The following is a 21255-nucleotide window of genomic DNA, read 5'->3' as shown; positions in this document are numbered from 1 at the left end:
CATCCAGACCCTCTAAAGGTCTCTCAGAGCATTTTCATGGTGACAGTTCCTAAATTCAGAATGTGGGGATGGTCCTTACTATGTACAAAGCATTTCTGCAAAAATGAAAAGCTGTGTCGGCCTACAGTACTTTACAGATCGTACGTAGTCTTTTCCTTCACTACTACACCATGGAAGTGTGATTAGGTCTCAACCCAGCTTTGAGTTGCTCTTGTCTGAAACCAAAGCTTCAGTCATACAAAGCACAATATTTGATTCAACCTCAACCTTCCTTAAAACAGTCCTAATTATGTCAGTAATTAGCTTCTGGCAAAGCCTGCAAAGAGTACAAAGGTTCTTCTATTATCAAGAGTTACATTTATGTCTGGAAATGTTAATAATAGTTGATGACCTCTGCCAGCTGCAATGAGCTATAAATACTTCTACATGCACGTTTAAACACTGACGTACTGTGGAATAATTGCCCCGGGACTCTGGGGAATGGGGACTTTCTTGTGACCAAATCACCTGGTGCTGACACCAGATACACCACTATCAGCCCTGCGTCAGTTACGGAGTCCCTTTGTCACCCTGTGCCTCAGGCACTACGGATTTTCTTTGTATAAAAGGAAACATTATTATGTATGGCTTGATCTGGGCTGTCATCACTATATAGTCAAAAAGCTAATTAGGACTTTATGTCAATCCATCTGTTGGCAATGTTCCCAATGAACTCTTTTAAAGATGGTCAGCGTTTGAAGAGGGGGACATCAATTTTACTAGGGCAATAAAACATTCATGCCATTATTAACATTTGATGATGTTCTCTTTTAAACATCAGATAAGATACCGATCTGCCATTTAAGATCTGCCAACACAACAAACTCTACCCCTGGAGTCTTACTGCTGCCTAAAGGGAGCTGCAGGTCTTTAATAAAACAGATTACCTCACTGTTTCGCTGTCTGCTGACGTTGGTTTGAATCCTCTGAAGAGGATAGAGAGGATGTGTAACGTCCATCTGTACCACCAGGCTTGTTCCTCACGAGACCCACTAGTCCACTGGGAGAGGTGTGTAAATGCATCCAATCTCACCAAAAATGTAAAAGGAAGGATTTAGCATTTGTTACAGAAGTTAAAATGATATTAGAGAAAAGAATCATCCTAGAATCACAGAAAGTCACACGTAACAGTAAGTATGTTTGCATGATATTAAGCTGAGCGTCCCAATCACGCCAACAGGAAAATCCTAACTTACGAGATGTCAAAATGATCTCCTACATTAGACAAACTAATGCTGAAGATCGCAGGCCCTAGTTATTTAATAGGGACTTTGGTCTGACCAGTCTGAGCCAATTTATATATTATCGTTTATGTGTGTATTTATATATATATTATCGGTAATGTTGGCACCTGAGCCACAGTAGTGATAACAAATGAAGATTCAAACCATCGATTGCATTCAGTTCCTGTCAATTATATATATACTGAATAGACAGAAGGGAATTATCACTGCGTCTCTCCGCAGAGGCAACCCTGAGTGGTCATGTGTCAGTAAAGGGGGCGGGGAAAACAGGGAGGAGGAAAGAAGATAAGACGTTGCTGCTCTTCTCCCATCACAAGCCTCGTTACACCATCCTGAGATCGCAAGTCTTTTTGAGGCGCAAAGCAGAAAGCTGCTTTCTGTGCTTCTCCTACAGCCAGTCAGCCATGCCTTATCAGTAGGGTCTAGTACCTGCCTGTGCCTATGGGCATAGTTCCTGATGGGACCAGTATGAGATTCCGGCACATGGGATCCCGGCGCTCGAAATACAAACGCCGGGATTCCGATTTTGAAGAAGCCAACAGGGGTGAGTAAGGGGTGTTCTCCCCAACCCCCTAACCCATAACCCTTCCTACCCGCAGCCTAACCCTAACCCCCCCCCCCCCTTGGTGACTAACCCTAACCACCCCCTGGAGGTGTCTAACCCAGTGTCCCTGCTGCCTAATCCTAATCCCCCCCCCTCGCAGCCTAACCCTAACACTCCAAGGGTGGTGCCTAACCCCAACCCTCCCTCCCCGCAGCCTAACCCTAACCCCAACCCTCCCTCCCCGTAGCCTAACCCTAACCCCCCCCCTCCCTGCTGCCTAACTCTAACCCCCTGGGACGCAGCCTAACCCTCCCCAACACAGCTAAACCTAACCTCCCCCCACCCCCTACGGCTTACCTGTGGTGCGCCACGGTCTGTCCTCGTTCGGGATCTCGGATGTCAGTATTCTGGTACCGGGATGGTACACCCATTCTGGATGCCGGTGTCAGCATTGAGAATAGGGACGGTATTCTGGTGTCGGTATTCTGACTGCCGGGATACCGACAGCCGGGATCCTGACTGCTTCCCTTCCTGATAGCCCTGGTGGTTTAGGAAAATTTATTGTGAAAGGGTACTTACTGGCTCTTCCGACCTTGGCGGAAACATAGCCGTACCTTCGGTGCTAGCCCTTCCCTACTGGCTTCACCAGGGCAACAAAAGTTTTTTTTTACAAAAGTCCTCTGCTGGCCACATGGCTTGGCATTAGCCTCTTCTGACCAATTTTGCCCAGCAGCAACTGCTCTTCTCTTCTTCTAGCTGTTGTTGCTCATCTGCATCCTTCTTCCTTGGAGGGCTCTTCTTTCTTATTTTTTTTTTATTCAGGAGGTTACTTTCCTCCCTCTGTGACAGTGTACTTCCTGCTCTCCGCTTGAGCAGGCTAAACAAAGTTGGTGGCAGTGGGCAGAGTGATGAAGCAGCAAACCGCTATTGGCTCACTGTAGCCACTTCTGATTAGCTGCTGGTCTGTAAGGCACGATTGACTCGCAGCCAGTGCCAACCGCCCATGTGTCTCCAGAAGGATACATCTCCACACCAAACCACCATTGCTCCTCTGACACCAGGAACCGATGCTCAATTCCAACAAAGGCCACCGAAATGTCCCCAGTGGGACATATCTTTACACTTGGAATGGCAATACCCTGTGGGCATCAGTACAGAAGATATGTAGGTAGGATACTTATATTTCAAAAAAGCTCTGAAAAGAGCCCTTTCTGGAAAAGGATAAACTTGTCATAGTGGCAATCACTGTACTTCCTTGTTCAGACTGTCTCTCCAAAAATAATTATGCGTATGTAAGCCATAGGCTAACACCATCTAAAGATGGCTTTAGCTAATGAGGCCATTTACATTATGCAAATATGCAAAGAGATGGGGTATATTTTACTAAACAGTGGGTTTGAACCCCCAGTGGTTATGCTATGGTTTACTGGCAGAATTGTATCCCACAGATTTACAAAGCTCAAACCCGGCACAACACCACAGCAATACTCAGACTACAAATGAATATCGAAAAACCGTCACTGTTTTTGACATCAGAAGTATAGAAACCCCAGATTTACTACGCGGCGGTTTATTTAAGCTTGGCCACAAAGCAGACCAAACTAATGAGGTGGTTGTGACAGGTGAGATATCTCAAAAAAGGGATATGGTCATTAGGTCGACCACTATTGGTCGACATGGTCACTAGGTCAACATGGAAAAAGGTCAACATGCGTTTTTTAATTTTTTTTAATTGTTTGAACTTTTTCATACTTTACGATCCACATGGACTACGATTGGGAATAGTAACCTGAAGCGAGCCATGCTAGAGGACACAGTGCACTAATTGGGGTTCCCCGTCACTTTACGATGAAAACGACCCCAAAAAAAGTAAAAAAAACCTCATGTAGACCTTTTTCCGTGTCGATGTCGACCCAATGGCTGTGTCAACCTATTTCAGGTGTCGACCTAGTCACTGTCGACCAATAATAGTCGACCTAATGATTGTCGACCTAATGCATGTCGACCCAATGCCCAATACTCCTAAAAAAACATGCTGTTTAAGCTATCTGGAAAATATGAAGGAAAGGGATTGCTATACACTTATATTAAGAACAGTGGCGGTACTACCACCACTGCAAGCAGTGCCTTGCACTGGGCCCCGCCACTGTCGAGGGGCTCAAAGCCAGATCGGCATGTAATGAGTCAAACTGACTCATCAAATGCCGCCTGGCTGCCGGTGTGTGCCGCCGCCGAGGAGAGGAGCGCACCAGCTATGGGGGGGGGGGGGGAGGAGGAGGGATGTGGAGGAGGGAGCCGCAGCAGCGCAGTGTAATTTATGGAGGCGCTGCTGCTGCTGCTGTCCCTCTCCTTCACCATAGGCTGCCCTCCGCTGCTGTGAATGCTGGGATGCGCTTCCCAGCATTCACAGCGGCGGAGGGCAGCCTATGATGAAGGAGAGGGACAGCAGCAGCAGCGCCTCCACCAATTACACTGCGCTGCTGTGGCTCCCGAGTCCCCCTCCCTTCTCCTCCTTCTCCCCTGCCCGGGATCTGTACAGCGAGCCACATTGCCCACATCGTGGTGAGCACAGCGAGCCTGCAAGGGGCTTTCTAGCGCTTTCCCCGCTGCCGGCATACTGGTGGCCGGGATCCCGCTGTTGGGATCATGACAGCCGGAATCTCGGCCATCGGTAAATAGTCCTAGAAACAACAGTATAAAACAACAACAATCCACTCCTCCAACATTCCCAACACACCTTGATAGACCAGAGAACAGGGAAATTCTATAACTTAGCTGCAACCTAGCAATAATTTAAATACTGCTACTAAATGTATGCTGGCCCATCCTGGAGCTTTACATTCCGATAGGCATAATAAATGCCTTCTGCTTCCTTATTATATGATGTGGGCACTATTTATATAGCTACCGTGCCGCTGCCGAGGACAGAAGCAGGAAGTAAAGTGATCACATGTACATTCTAGCGATCATAGATTTCTTATTGTTGCAAATAAGTAATCTTTAACATCAGGGGCACATCCCCATTATTAATAAATATGTCCCAATGTCTTATAATGCTATGGTACCAAAGGTATCTGGATGATATATCTATGGGATGTGTTTGGGAAGCCGATAGTCAGAATATTGATTTCAGATTACCAACACTGGTCTGAAAACCGGCGCCAGAACTCTAACACCGCTTACAATGCCGGAATCCTGACGATCAGCATCTCGAACTTAAGTATGCCGGGACTGATAGGGGATAGGCCGCAGGGGTGTTAATTTTAGGCAGTATAGGTGAGATTAGGGTTAGGCTGCGGTGGGTCAGGGTAAGGGATAAGCTGTGGGAGCAGGGCCGGTGCAAGGTCTCTCTGCACCCTAGGCAAAGCATCAACCCGGTGCCCCCTAACCTGCAACCCTCCTGCAGGAGGTGCATTATGGCTATGATGTGCCGCCATAGGGGTGCCATAGTTACATCTGCCTCCTATGTGCCGTCACATGACTTGATGTTACCCGTGTCGGCAAAGAGAAAGCGCTGAGGCACTATTTGATGCAGCCTGATAGTGGTGGCTGCACCTGGTTAGACCTGCAGGAGCAGGCAAGCACAGTATAAAAAGAGGAGGCCGCATACAGAGATGTCTTTCAGTTTTTTGCTAGATGAAATTAATTCAGTGGTGCCCTCCAGGGCTTGGCGCCCCTAGGCAGCTGCCTAAAGCTGCCTAATGGTAGAGCCGGCCATGTGTGGGAGGGAGGGTTAGGGCTACGTACTAAAAAGGGAGGGTTAGGATTAGGCACTAAGTGTTCTTAGTGCTAGGAGTGTGCATCTGCATCTCTCTTCCTCCAGCATAGTATTAGAAGACTCAGCATGATAGCACCTCTTAATATCATTATACTTGAAGGTAAGGCACCTTCACTCTGGTATTGGCACCTCTCCCATTTACCCTCAGGTGTTTTCATTGGCAGAGGTTTCTACATTTCAGATCACATATTGATTAGGGCTCTTTAAGGTAAGACCTTTTTTTTTCATTTATATAATGTGATACATGGGCCAACATATTTGCGCAAACGTGTGCTAAGAACTTCACTTATACTCCATGTTAATTGTGAGGGTTTCTCTACAGTAAATTATTTTTACTTTCAGTGTTCTTAGTGATAGGAGTGTGCATCTGCATTTCTCTTCCTCCAGCATAGGACAAAAGGTTGACAGATAAAAGGTAGACAGTGCTTAAGGTCGACAGGTTCAAAGGTCGACACACAAAAGGTCAACACATGTTTTGGGGGTTTTTCACATTTTTTCCCAACATGTGCTTGATTAATTATCCACCTGAACATCTATTGGGAATAAAAACCTCTGGCAAGCGTAGCGAGCCACCTTGCCCGAAGCGTGGCGAGCACAGCGAGCCCGCAGGGGTACACATTTGTGCTGATGGTGGTCACATAACATGGAATATACAAGGGAAAAAAACTAGTGTCAACCATTGTCATATCATCCTTTTTACTCCATCGACCTTTTGTACCTGTCGACCTTTGCATGTTGACCATATGTTGTCGACCTATTGACTATCTACCTAGACATTCCACCGTTGTTATATGTATACCACCTATTTCACCCCTCTGGCACTCACATGAATACCCCCTGTTTCCCCCCTCTGGCACTCACATGTATACCCCCTGTTTCACCCCTCTGGCACTCACATGTATACCCCCTGTTTCCCCCCTCTGGCACTCACATGAATACCCCCATGTTTCACCCCTCTGGCACTCACATGTATACACCCTGTTTCACCCCTCTGGCACTCACATGTATACCCCCTGTTTCCCCACTCTGGCACTCACATGTATACCCCCTGTTTCACCCCTCTGGCACTCACATGTATACCCCCTGTTTCACCCCTCTGGCACTCACATGTATACCCCCTGTTTCACCCCTCTGGCACTCACATGTATAACCCCTGTTTCACCCCTCTGGCACTCACATGTATACCCCCTGTTTCACCCCTCTGGCACTCACATGTATACCCCCTGTTTCACCCCTCTGGCACTCACATGTATACCCCCTGTTTCACCCCTCTGGCACTCACATGTATACCCCCTGTTTCACCCCTCTGGCACTCACATGTGATCCCCCTGTTTCACCCCTCTGGCCCTCACATGTATACCCCCTGTTTCACCCCTCTGGCTCTCACATATATACCACCTGTTTCACCCCTCTGGCACTCACATGTGATCCCCCTGTTTCACCCCTCTGGCACTCACATGTATACACCCTGTTTCACCACTCTGGCACTCACATGTATAACCCCTGTTTCACCCCTCTGGCACTCACATTTATAACCCCTGTTTCACCCCTCTGGCACTCACATGTATACCCCCTGTTTCACCCCTCTGGCACTCACATGTGATCCCCCTGTTTCACCCCTCTGGCACTCACATGTATACCCCCTGTTTCACCCCTCTGGCTCTCACATATATACCCCCTGTTTCACCCCTCTGGCACTCACATGTGATCCCCCTGTTTCACCCCTCTGGCACTCACATATTAGCAGTGCTGAGCCTGGAATTACACTTTTTACCTTTCCATTGTTCCATTCAAATCACAAATAAAAAAACACTCCAACTAACTTGCACAGCAGTTCTCCTAATTTAACTCCTGATTGACAGGGCCTCATAAACGCACAAATATTAGCGCACATAATGACGCCTATAATTGGGCTATATTTTTCTTCTAATAAATGGAACTGCCTATTTTTTTTTCCTTTCCGTTTTACATAAAGCAGTAAGTAGGACACGAGGCAGCAGGATGTTCTACAAAGAGTGCAGCGGGAAATTTTCGGCTGCACAGAAGAACAGCACTACACACAAAAGAGGCTGCAATAATGACTCGCTGACATGCTCGTGATTCAGGCAAAAGCTGCGGGACAAAGTGTCAGATAACAGGCTCCGACAAAATGCCCTGTTGTTGTTTCTGTCTCGTGTTATCCAACAAACAGCCAAATAGGGATAATCCGAACCAGGTCAGTCTTGTTTGAGTGGCTAGCGCAGAGTAGGCCCTGTGAAACACGAGTCACCGGTGACTTTCTCTGGCTACAGCCCAAGTTCTGATGGGGTCCCCCATAGTTTTCTTTTGATCTTGCTCATTTTTTTTTGTTCCCACCACATAAATACCCTTCTAAAGAGGCTCACTGTCATCCAAAATGCTTTCTGAAAAAGTCTCTAATGTGTGGAATAAAAGCAAATTACCCATCTCCCTGATTATTTTTGCTTTGCTTCTCTTGTTGCGCTAATGGTATTCTATTCATCTCTCACCGTAGTCGCCTTTTTCTTATTTTTTAACCTTTTGCTGTTCTTCTTTTAGAAACTTTCATGTTGTTTTGTAGAAATGACTGCCAGTGCCCGTTGTTGTCCTACACCTCGTTCATTTGTGTTCACAGATAATGTCATATTAAACTTGGAAGTCATTGTATTACAAACAATTGGCGCTATTGTTATCATCAAAGATTACCATGGTTATTGTGACTGCTCAGAAAATAGTAGGGTAATTAAATGCGTGATAGTTTTGCTAAGGATTGTATCACTGGTATAATATCAGAGGAAAATTCCAGAAGAAAAGTTTGTTTTCAAACATTACCCCATCTGAGTAGCAGAAATGAGGATGTTGGCGGGGGAGGTGGGGGGTGTGCAGATTCCCACAGTTTAGGAGGTACACACACCTGATGTCCATTTTACCTGGTGTCTTAAGACTGGAGGGTCCTTCTTGCAGAGGCATGTGGACCTCCTACTACCTCAAAAACTTGGGGCTGCCGTAGAAAATGGCAAAGACTGTGACTTTTTCTAGATTATTCCATTTTCCCAAGAAATTGCCATAATAATGGACTGTCAGGTAAGTAAATGCAATTTGTACCCACTATAAATGCGCTTATGTCTGGAGCTTATTCAGGCGTAATAGATGTGTGGAAAACTTTGAATGAAAGCACTGTCCTAGAAAAGGATTTCAACCGTGCCAGATAAACAAGCCCCATTGGCCATCCAGTGGTCGGCATTACAAACCGTCTACTATACTTCCGCTATAAACTTCCCATCAGGTTCAAAGTCCCACAGTGGTATTTGGAGATGGGTAGCAGTTGATTTACCGACGGACACAATACCAACGGTCAAAAACCTGACACCCATTGACCGACAGTCAAAATACTAACACAGTCAAAATACCGACATTCATTATGCCGACATGTTCAAAATGTTGGCATAGTCAGAATACCGACATTTAAAATGCCGACATGTCAAAATGCCACATGCGTTTTAAAGGAAATGTTGCCCCAAAACGGACTTGTTCATACTTTACCATCCCAGTGGACCTGGAAGGGGAATATAATAGTGTGATGAGCGCAGCGAGGCACTGTGCCGAAGCATGGCGAGCGCAGCGAGGAGACGCAATGCACTTAGATTGTGTCCATGTCGACCTATGACGACACTCACACCCCCAAAAAAGAAAAGCTCATGTCGGTATTTTGACACGCGGCATTTCAAATGTCAGTATTCTGACTATGTCGGCATTTTGAACATGTAGGTATAATGAATGTCGGTATTCTGACCGTGTTGGTATTTTGACTGTAGGTCAATGGCTGTCGGCAATATGACCGTCGCTATTGTGTCCATCGGTAAATCATACTGAACCTTTTGGAGACAATAGGGTGTAAACACTGTTGTACCAATTAAACTATTAATTTTCAAGTAAAATGTTTACATTAATGAGAGCCCGAACTTTTAGATTTATATTGTGAATCTGCTGTTAATTGCAACCTTTTGCATTGTGTTAATTTCCAGGGTGGACAACAAGAGTCAGCCCGGCTCACCAGGGTATTGCTTAAATCCACTGCCAGTCCATGCATCCCCGGACATTGTATACAGGCACCCAGATCTCTACACCCGTTCCTGCATATACAGCAATGACATCACAATCAGTCAGAAGTGCCCACTGTAGGTTCAAGTGGTGAGACAGTCTGGTCCGGGGCCTGATTCGCAGCCCTCGGCCAGCCACAGCATGATTGACACAATGAGGCATTTGGGGGGCGGTACCCAGCACTGTTCTACAAAATGAGAGAGTGTCTCCCCCATTTTGAAGGCGTGACAGATCCAGGGTCTGCGTCGTCGGATACAGACTTCTTGGACCCAGGTGCCCGGATCCAACTGCCAGCCTGAGTAAGCTTCAGCTTATGCAGGCATGACGGTTCCTGTAACCATTGCGAATCACAATTGATGGCCGTGATGGTGATCCGAGACTGCGTTCTCAGGCTCAGCACTCGAATCCTCACTAATGCAAACAGGAGGCATCTCCTACAGAAGCCTCCTGCTGGAAATGAATTTTTATTAGACGGAATTGCACAGTTGAGGCTGCGCAATTCCTTACAAACATGAATCATGACCACTGTACACAGCTTATAGGCCCTACACACTGGCCGATAATCCTCAAAGATATGAACGATCTCGTTCATTATTGAACGAGATAACGTTCATATCTTTGAGTGTGGAGGCTCCAGCGATGAACGATGCACGGCCCCGCGCTCGTTCATCCCTGATGCCCCGTCGGCTGAGCATGCAGGCCAATATGGACGAGCTCGTCCATATTGGCCTGCACTTCAATGGAGCCGGGTGACGGGGGGAGTGAAGTAGCTTCACTCCCCCCGTCACTGCCCCCCCCCCCCCGCCGCCGGGTCACCCGCCGGCCATATCCGCCGCCGGGCAGCTCGGCGGAGGATCTTTAAATGTGTAGAGCCCATTAGAACCTCATTGGAAGCACATAAAACTCACAACCTATACTATAATTACAAAATATATATTTCTTTAAAAAAATACTTTGTGATTTTTGCTTTGATATTTCCAAAAAAGTAAAAATCAAGATTCATAGGGTGGGATGTACTAATAGACATCGCTGCCCATCGCCACAATGCTAATTGCATATGTACTTACAAATGTAATTAGCATTCTGAAGGACAGCTCTTCCGATAAGAGCTGCCCTCTGTGATCCCCAGCGGCTGCCTGACTTCCGGGTTTCGGCCCCAAGAGTCACTGTGCGCATGCGCAAAGTGACGGGGGTGGGCGCGGGGCATGCTGGGAAGGATCCGATCAGATCCCTCACACCAGCGCTGCAGAGAGAAGCTCATAGGCTTCTATAGGGTATCGCCAGCGAGAGCTGGCGATCCCTTCCATGGCGCTGACCTGGCGGCTGGGGCTTAGTACATTCCGAAATGCGGTAAACGGGAGTTTACCACAATGTCTGTTTAGTACATCTTGCCCATAAAACTATATGGACTTGAAAACTAGACAAATTACCACATCTAATAAGGGTGTCCCTGCATTTATCAAAGTCAGGATGGGGAAATCTGGGCATTAGACCCCAACATCTTGGATTTTGGGCCCGATTCAAACCTGATCACTGTTGTGCTTTTTTTTGCAGGGCGGCCGATTATTGATCGACTGTGCATGCGTATGTATCGTAATACGCAAGCGCAGGGCCAAACTGCAAAAGAATCCAGCATCTTTTTTGTTCGCTAGCCATACACAAGTTGACTGACAGGAAGCCAGCATTTGGGGATGGTGACTGGCCATTTTCTGGGAGTGTCAGGAAAAACTCAGGCGTGGCCAATCATTTCAGGGAGGGTGTGTGACGTCAGCTCCGGCCCTGATCACCCTGATTCTATTGCACTGTAGGAGTAGGTCCTGGGCTACGCACAGACTGGAAAAATCATTTGATGGTGACTGAGTTGCGAATGGATTTGCAGCTGGCAGGCATATGCAGAGCTTTTCGCATGGCGTACGCAGACTTGCATGGGGCGGGTTTTCACTCGCAGAGGAGCGATCGGATCTGAATTGGGCCCTTCATCATGATTTCTGCAGTATAATTGATTATAATCCTGTGATCACACTTATCACTAGATAATAACTACAAAGGAAAGACTCCTCTCTTTAAAATGGGGGTGCTCCCAAATTTCTCGCTTAAGTTTACCTCCCAACATCTGTGCTCTTGAATTTGTGACCCGCAAGTGCCACCCAAAATAGGGGACGTGGCCTCGCAGGGAAGTGTCTGTCCTCATGGTTCATTCTAAAGTTTATGTAACCCCCTGTTTGCTTTGATGTTAATGTAGCCTAGTAGCTCTTTAATCAGCAGATACATAAGGTGGTGCTTGGTTCCCTCACAATTTTAGGGGCGTTCTCCCTGATCCTGGGAGACTAGTCAACCCTCCCGCATCCTGCCTGCTACTCCAGTGAAACAAGTCTAAGGATGGCCATCGGTGGTTTATCCATCCATGGTCACCATCGATGGTACCATTGATGGATAATTTTGATAAAAACATCTGGAAGGGTTCCGACGATGGTTTAACCCATCAATGTCGTCCCTGCACTACTGTACATTGAAATGTGGGCCAATCAGAGCCCGGGGGAGTGGCTTTGTGGGTATAATGGGGCAGGGCTAAGCTCTGTGCCCTGACACTTTGAGAAAAAAAGCAAAAAAAATTTCAGTAGCACTGAACCATCGCTGGCGGGAAACCATCTAGTTCTCCCCCATCAATGGTAAAAGTATTCAACATCGGCCATAGGCTATCAACGATTTTGAATCATCGATGGTCGATGGCCATCCCTAATTGAGTCATCATGGATCCATCCCATGACATAGTGCTGCAAATTGCAAAATTACGTCATAGGGTGGGGCTGTGATGACATCACCATTGGCACCATGCTCTCGGGTACCCCCCACCCCTCCAGATCTCCCCCATCCCTTACCCCAGGAGGAAAAGTAGGTATCATGTGGTGGTTATCGGAGGCAAGTGCGCCAGCCAGTCAGTAAATAGTTCTTTGTAGCAGATCTTTGTGTCTAAGCATGTAACTTTCTCCATCATTGATGTCTTGCACTTCGTAAAAGTGTGAATGACCATGTACATTAACACTGACGTATAAACAAGGTTAGACATGCAAGCAGTATATTATAACTAGATATTGTAAGAAGAGTGATTTGTAAACTAATCAATAGCAAGCTTGTATTCCCTTACAACACTACAAATACAAAACAGGACCATCAATATGCCAGGGTTCCAAACACAATTTTTTATGATAATGAATTTAATAGTATTGACCAGCTGCCATGGGATTCTGACTTAAGCATTCAATATGGGTGTTCATAAATTGTAGTCTCCGGCAATGGATGGAGGTTTCACCAGCTCATACGTGATAATTCAATACAGTGTGAAAAGGTCTCTTGCCAGGGGAAAGCCCTATCTGTAGTCAAGTCTTGAGAGAATAAGCAGCTCCAAGCAACATTGCTATTTCACATATATTCTATATCTTGTTTTCAATGTAGAATGCTACTGTGGATGTTTACCAAGTCCAATGTAAATTTATAGCCACAGGAAGACTGTGCTGAATTATTACTCGCTGTAGAAGCAACATTGTTTTTTTAGATATCTTCTAGCTTAATGAAACATGAACACTCCCCATGGCCGAGAGACGCTGACTGCTAAAGTGGATCAAGAACTCTCCACCTCTTCAGAACAGTTGGACATTGAGAAGAATATTGTGCTGGAGCATAACACTGGCCGATACGAGCAATAGTGTTTACTGGCCAAGCAAGGTAACTAGCTGTAAGTTAGCAAAGTGAAATGAACCCCCGCCATGATATATGGAAGCTATTTTTGCCTTCTAAATTACTATGGAATACAGATCTAGTTTATACGATATGTGCTACATATATAACGAACGCAGATTATCGTATTTCCCAATATTGCTAGTTACACAGGGTGATCCTCCTGTACAGGTGAGTTTTGGCTTTTAGCGTTATATAGTCTTTACTCGCTGTAATGCCTGGCTTTTACTTAATTATTCAGTAATTTACTTTTTTTCATCACATTATTTACTTTTTACCTTAAGGGGCATACACATGAGAAGATAAAAATGGACGATATGCACAATAAAGATATTATCGTGTATATCGTCCAGTGTGTATGCATGATAACGATAACGATGGGTGCTCCCACGTGTTGTTGTCATTAATTTTTATCTAATGAACATGCATGGCAATTTTGGCAATATCGTTGATGGTTATCATTATATTTCAGTGTGTAAGCATTGTGTGGCACTATTGGGTGCACTAATGAAGGCACTATTGGGGGCATTGTGTGGCAGTACTGAGGGCACTAATGTAGGCTCTAATGGAGGCATTAAGTGTATCTTGAACTAAACTTGGGGAAGTAGAAAAGTCAGCTGCCCACCAATGTTTTCCCCCATGTGCCACCCTGTATACAGGGCCGGTGCTAGGGTATTCGGCGCCCTCCTGCAAACTATAAATTTGCTCCCTCCCACACTTTATAAAGGGACAGTGTGTGCTGAAAAGGGGGTGTGTTCTCACAAGGAATGGGCGTGGCCACACAAAGTACCCCCATTTCAATTAACGCCACACAGTAGCACAATCGTATTCACATTCCACAGCAAGTAGTAGTGCCGCTTATACACATAATGCCCATAGATAGTAGTAGCGCCCTGTATACGTAATGCCCATAGTAGCAGCGCCCCTTATACGTAATGTCCATAGTAGTAGCGCCACTTATACGTAACACCGATAGTATTAGCGCCCCTTATATGTAATGCCCATTGTAGTAGTGCCTCTTATGCGTAAAGTCCATAGTAGTAGCGCCGTTTAAACATAATGCCCACAGTAGTAGCACCGCTTATACGTAATGTCCATAGTAGCAGCGCTGCTTTTACATATTGTCCATAGTAGTAGTGCCACTTTTACATAATGCCCATAGTAGCAGTGCTGCTTTTACATAATGTCCATAGTAGCAGCGCCACTTTAACATAATGTCCATAGTAGCAGTGCTGCTTTTACATAATGTCCACAGTAGCAGTGCTGCTTTTACATAATGTCCATAGTAGTAGTGCCACTTTTACATAATGCCCATAGTAGCAGTGCTGCTTTTACATAATGTCCATAGTAGCAGCGCCACTTTTACATAATGTGCATAGTAGCAGTGCCACTTTTACATAATGTCCATAGTAGCAGTGCTGCTTTTACATAATGTCCATAGTAGTAGTGCCACTTTTACATAATGCCCATAGTAGCAGTGCTGCTTTTACATAATGTCCATAGTAGCAGCGCCACTTTTACATAATGTCCATAGTAGCAGTGCTGCTTTTACATAATGTCCATAGTAGTAGTGCCACTTTTACATAATGCCCATAGTAGCAGTGCTGCTTTTACATAATGTCCATAGTAGCAGCGCCACTTTTACATAATGTCCATAGTAGCAGTGCTGCTTTTACATAATGTCCATAGTAGTAGTGCCACTTTTACGTAATGTCCATAGTAGTAGTGCTGCTTTTACATAATGTCCATAGCAGTAGTGCCGCTTACACGTAATGCGCATAGTAGCAGTGGCGCTTTTACGTAATGTGCATAGTAGTAGTGCCGCTTATATGTAATGACCATAGTGGTGGTGATGCTTATATGTAATGACCATAGTGGTAGTGACGCTTATATATAATGCCCATAGTGGTAGTGACGCTTATATGTAATGCCCATAGTAGTAGTGACGCTTATATGTAATGCCCATAGTGGTAGTGACGCTTATATATAATGCCCATAGTGGTAGTGACGCTTATATGTAATGCCCATAGTAGTAGTGACGCTTATATGTAATGCCCATAGTGGTAGTGACGCTTATATGTAATGCCCATAGTAGTAGTGACGCTTATATGTAATGCCCATAGTGGTAGTGACGCTTATATATAATGCCCATAGTGGTAGTGACGCTTATATGTAATGCCCATAGTAGTAGTGACGCTTATATGTAATGCCCATAGTGGTAGTGACGCTTATATGTAATGCCCATAGTAGTAGTGACGCTTATATGTAATGCCCATAGTGGTAGTGACGCTTATATATAATGCCCATAGTGGTAGTGACGCTTATATGTAATGCCCATAGTAGTAGTGACGCTTATATGTAGTGCCCATCGTAGTAGTGACGCTTATATGTAATGCTCATAGTAGTAGTGACGCTTATATGTAATGCTCATAGAAATGGCATTTATACAAACAACCCCCACACACACACACACACCCATATATACACACACACATATATACACACACACACTCTATCTCTCTTTCTCTTCACTTACCTAACAGTCTGGCTGGCCATAGCAGCTGCAGCCTGGTCCCGTGTAGCTCCGCCCCCATTCCCATGTAGCCACGCCCCCTGATCGGCCTGGACCAAACCAACCAACCCCGCTGTCACAGGTGAGGGGGAGAGGAGGCTCCAAGCTGCCGGCGCTGCTGCCTGTCATATAGTGTGACAGGCAAAGCAGCCGGCAGCAGCAGCAGGTGGGGGAAACAGGCCAGCGCAGCAGCGGGGATGCAGAGCAGAGACAGCGCCTCTCCTGGCCTGGCGCCTACCTGCTCTGCATCCCTTTGCTGAGCGGGTAGCGCCGGGCCTGCCTCTGTACACCATTGGCCATCAATGTTTTTTTTTTTATTCTGTTCACAGACCTGCCTGTTAAAAAAAAAATCAAGACTTCTGGAGTTGATTTAATGATATCTATAAGGCCAATGAGTGCCTATGGCGAGTTAAGAGCAAAGACTATTGAAACAAAGTGAAACAAATCAGGCATTTCAGGAACTGCTCACCTACATTAGAGGGCAACATAGTGATGTAGACGTGGCATCGGTCAAGAAATAGATACAGAATCTGAGGACCATGTTTATGAAAAAACAAAGGAAATATAAATGGGGGAATACAAATTAGAGATGTGCACCGGACATTTTTCGGGTTTTGTGTTTTGGTTTTGGATTCAGTTCCGCGGCCGTGTTTTGGATTCGGACGCGTTTTGGCAAAACCTCCCTTAAGATTTTTTGTCGGATTCGGGTGCGTTTTGGATTCAGGTGTTTAAAAAAAAAAAAACCCTCAAAAACAGTTTAAATCATAGAATTTGGGGGTAATTTTGATCCTATAGTATTAGTAACCTCAATAACCATAATTTCCACTCATTTCCAGTCTATTCTGAACACCTCACACCTCACAATATTATTTTTAGTCCTAAAATTTGCACCGAGGTCGCTGGATGACTAAGCTAAGCGACTAAAGTGGGCGGCACAAACACTTGGCCCATCTAGGAGTGGCACTGCAGTGTCAGACAGGATGGCACTTAAAAAAATAGTCCCCAAACAGCACATGATGCAAAGAAAAAAAAAGGTGCACCAAGGTCGCTGGATGGCTAAGCTAAGCGACACAAATGCCTCAATATCGCAGGAATTATTCATTCTAATCAATGGTATTATTTATTGGTCCAAATCACTGGAAGAAAATAAAAAAAATCTCTAGAATTAAAAGCCAGTATCACAGGAATTATTCGTTCTAATCAATGGTATTATTGGTCCAACTCACTAGAAGAAAATAAAAAAATCTCTAGAATTAAAAGCCAGTATCACAGGAATTATTCATTCTAATCAATGGTATTATTTATTGGTCCAACTCACTGGAAGAAAATGACAAAATCACTGGAATTAAATGGCAGTAATGTCGGGAATTATATCAAATGGCAGTACCACTGGACATATACGGAAGTGTCAGACATAATGGCACTTTAAAAAAACGTTTTTCATATGACAGGGACAAACCCACTGTCCTAACAATTGGCAGGGCTGATTAAACAAACAGCCAGGGGGAAACTCCTGAATCCAGTTTCTAACCCTGGGAAATAATTTTTATTACCCGGGATATAATAATAATCACTAAGGCTCCCCTGTAGTGATGTAGATGAGATCCCCCCCCCAGTGGACCCCCACATGGGAGTCCTTCCGCGTGACGCTGAGGACGCTAAGGGAGTAGAATCCAACCTCTTAACCCGTGCACCTGTAGAGGGTGCAGACTTTCTGCTCTTTCTATGGCCTAGCCTCGTGCAGAAGTAGGCCCTCCCGAATTTCTCGATCTGGCAGCCCAAGGGGACTGCATCAGAGAAGCAGTTACGTCTTCTCACAGGTGGTGCTGCGGAAGGATTTGTATTCAGAGTGTCCCCAAGCGGTGTCTCACCTGCGAAGGGGAGGTACCTCTTGGATTCGACGTCTGCGTTCCATTGGCGGATCCAGAGACCTCTGCGAGCCGCTACTGCCATGGAGGATGCTCTAGAATTCATCAGCCCAATGTCCCTCATGGCTTTCACCATGAATTTAGCCGAATCCTTTATGTGACCTAGAATCAAGACAACATCATCCCTATGGATTGTATCAAGGTCTTCTATTAAATTGTCTGACCATTTTAACATAGCCCTAGCTACCCAAGTGCATGCAGTAGTGGGCCTAAGGGCGGATCCAGTAGCCGTGTAAATGGGTTTTAGAGTTGTCTCTATCTTGCGGTCAGTCGGCTCCGTTAACGAGGCCGAGCCTGGTACAGGTAATGTAATTACCCCTGATGGCCTGGACACCGAAATGTCCATTATGGGAGGAATCTCCCGTCTCCTTCTGTCCTCCTCAGGAAAGGGATATGTCTTAAGTACTTCATTGGGGATGTGAAAAATCTCTTCTGGGTTTAACCAGGATCTTGCAAGTAGGGTATTCAACTCTTCCGAAACCGGCAATGTCACTAATGATTTTGCAATTAGCATACAATAATTTTCCTCTATTTGTGTAGGTATTTCTAACACATCCCTAATGGCATTGATAAATTGCTGAATTTTATATTCCAATCTATCATAGTGCCCCCCTCTAACTTCTGTGTTGATCCCTGTGTCGGCATCGATGTCCGCGTTGGCATGCAAGACCTGTGTATCAGGAGCTGAGGGGGTCTTAGATGAAATGGACTGATCCATATCTAGAGCATTCTTCGTAGCTTTTTTCCAGAGTATGCCCTAATGAACTATGAGGAATCTTATTTCCTAGGCTATCCAGCCATTCTGTCTCCATCCTAATGGGATGAAACCACTCAAAGCAATCCTGAGTACCTGGTACAGACTCCTCTGAGGAAGACACCTCCACAACCTCCAAAACATTTTGTTCTGACATGACACTGACCAGTGACACTGAGCACTGTTCAGGATACTAGAAGTGACATGGAGCAGCAAGATACAGCAATGGGCTACTGTACTGTACTACTATATACTGGTCACCACAATGCAGCACTGACACTGAGCACAGATATTGAGCACTGTTCAGGATACTAGAACTGACACTGGGCAGCGAGAACAGCACTGGACTACTCTACTGTACTACTATATACTGGTCACCACAATGCAGCACTGACACTGACCAGTGATACTGAGCACTGATGAGGATACTAGAACTGACACTGGGCAGCGAGAACAACACTGGACTACTGGACTGTACTACTATATACTGGTCACCACAATGCAGCACTGACATTGACCAGTGATACTGAGCACTGATGAGGATACTAGAACTGACATTGGGCAGCGAGAACAGCACTGGACTACTGTACTATACTACTATATACTGGTCACCACAATGCAGCACTGACACTGAGCACAGGTATTGAGCACTGTTCAGAATACTAGAACTGACACTGGGCAGAGAGAACAGCACTGGACTACTGTACTGTACTACTATATACTGGTCACCACAATGCAGCACTGACACTGACCAGTGATACTGAGCACTGATGAGGATACTAGAACTGACACTGGGCAGTGAGAACAGCACTGGACTACTGTACTATACTACTATATACTGGTCTCCACAATGCAGCACTGACACTGACCAGTGACACTGAGCACTGTTCAGGATACTAGAAGTGACACGGAGCAGCAAGATACAGCAATGGGCTACTGTACTGTACTACTATATACTGGTCACCACAATGCAGAACTGACACTGTGCACAGATATTGAGTGAGCACTGATGAGGATACTGGAACTGACATGGAGCAGCAAGATACAGCAATGGGCTACTGTACTGTACTACTATATACTGGTCACCACAATGCAGCACTGACACTGAGCACAGATATTGAGCTTTTCAGGAAGAGAACATAGCCACGTCCTCTCCGCTCAATCTACAATGCATGAGTGAAAATGGCGGCGACGCACGGCTCTTTATATGGAATACGAATCTCGCGAGAATCCGACAGCGGGATGATGACGTTTTGCCTCGTTCGGGTTAACTGAGCAAGGCGGGAAGAACCGAGGCTGCCTCGGACCCGTGTAAACCACCTGAAGTTCGGGGGGGTTCGGATCTCGACGAACCGAACCCGCTCATCTCTAATTCAAATGTTTGAAAAGTCGGTTGGGTGTCTGTTTTTTCCTGTCTATTAGATAGCAAAAAACAGACACCTAACTGACTTTTCAAACAATTGAATATCCCCCAAAGAGTCCCAATGATCTGGAGTGGGGGCAGATGAGGTCACTTAACCTAGCTTATGGTACTGCATCAACTGACGTTCATCCTGGAGCAGGAGCCACAGCAAGCCTCAACGTCCACATTGCATCCAATTGACGATGAGGAGTTGTTAGAAGAGGAAACTGAGAATCTGGATCAGGTAAGTAGACACACAGTGCAAACTCATTTTTTTTTCTTTAATTGTTTTCTTTTTTTATTGCAATGTTTGTGCATGCGTTTATAGTATGGAGTCATTCTGCCATGGCACTGCCTCAGCTCCACTAGCAGAGGTCAGGTGCTCGTGACCTGTTTTGAATGTACAAGGCGACTTTGAGTATCCCCTGCTGCAGCAACATAAGTTCAGCTGTCCTCAGTGCACTGCATACTTGCCTACTCTCCCGGAATGGCCGGGAGGCTCCCAAAAATCGGGTGACCCTCCTGGCCCCCCGGAAGAGCAGGCAAGTCTCCCGATTCGTGGGGTCCCCCCTGCCCGTCCGCCCACTTAGTGTGTAAAGTGGGCGGTCCGTGCAGTCGATGACGCGATTCTTGCAGAATCGTGTCATCATAGCCACGCCCCCTGCAGTGCAATGCCGGTGATCGCGGCATTATAGAGCGGGGGCGTGGCTTAAAGGAGGCGTCACCGTGACCCCGCCCTTTCTCGGCCCCCACCCCGCCTCCGGCCCACCCCCTCCTCAACGTCACAGCCTCCCCTGCCCGCCCTCTGAGCCGACCTGGCTGCTCTCTCCCGCAGAGAGCAGCCAGAATGTCGGTAACTATGGTATACTGTCTCATCTGGCACTTCTGTAATAGTTGTAATATCCTGAAGCGAGTACTGATGGCAAACGTGTTCTCCACATTACGTCAAGCCCTAGTAAGGCCATTATTGTAAATACTCTTCTTGTTCAGCTCGTGCTGTGAATGTGGAGTGCAAAGGCCTCATCGGCAACACACACCAAATGTATTCCATTCCTCAAATCCTCAGCACATGTGTTTAAAAAAGAAAATTCTATCACATAAATACTAGAGATGAGCGCCTGAAATTTTTCGGGTTTTGTGTTTTGGTTTTGGGTTCGGTTC

At 45.8% G+C, this 21255-nt stretch overlaps 1 long non-coding RNA gene across 1 annotated transcript in view; it reads left to right on the top strand.

Annotated features, from left to right (window-relative positions):
* The first annotated feature begins 1033 nt into the window (after positions 1 to 1033).
* LOC134935673 (uncharacterized) overlaps positions 1034 to 21255 on the top strand; it is a 36593-nt gene continuing 16371 nt past the window's right edge. The window contains exons 1-2 of the long non-coding RNA XR_010180332.1: positions 1034 to 1169; positions 13257 to 13426. This is a non-coding gene — a long non-coding RNA (uncharacterized LOC134935673). The remainder of the gene's footprint in view (positions 1170 to 13256; positions 13427 to 21255) is intronic.

This window comes from Pseudophryne corroboree, chromosome 6 (genome assembly GCF_028390025.1).
Source record: "Pseudophryne corroboree isolate aPseCor3 chromosome 6, aPseCor3.hap2, whole genome shotgun sequence".
NCBI lineage: Eukaryota > Metazoa > Chordata > Amphibia > Anura > Myobatrachidae > Pseudophryne > Pseudophryne corroboree.
Note: the sequence above shows the minus strand (reverse complement) of the source record. Positions and strands in the feature narration are given on the sequence as shown.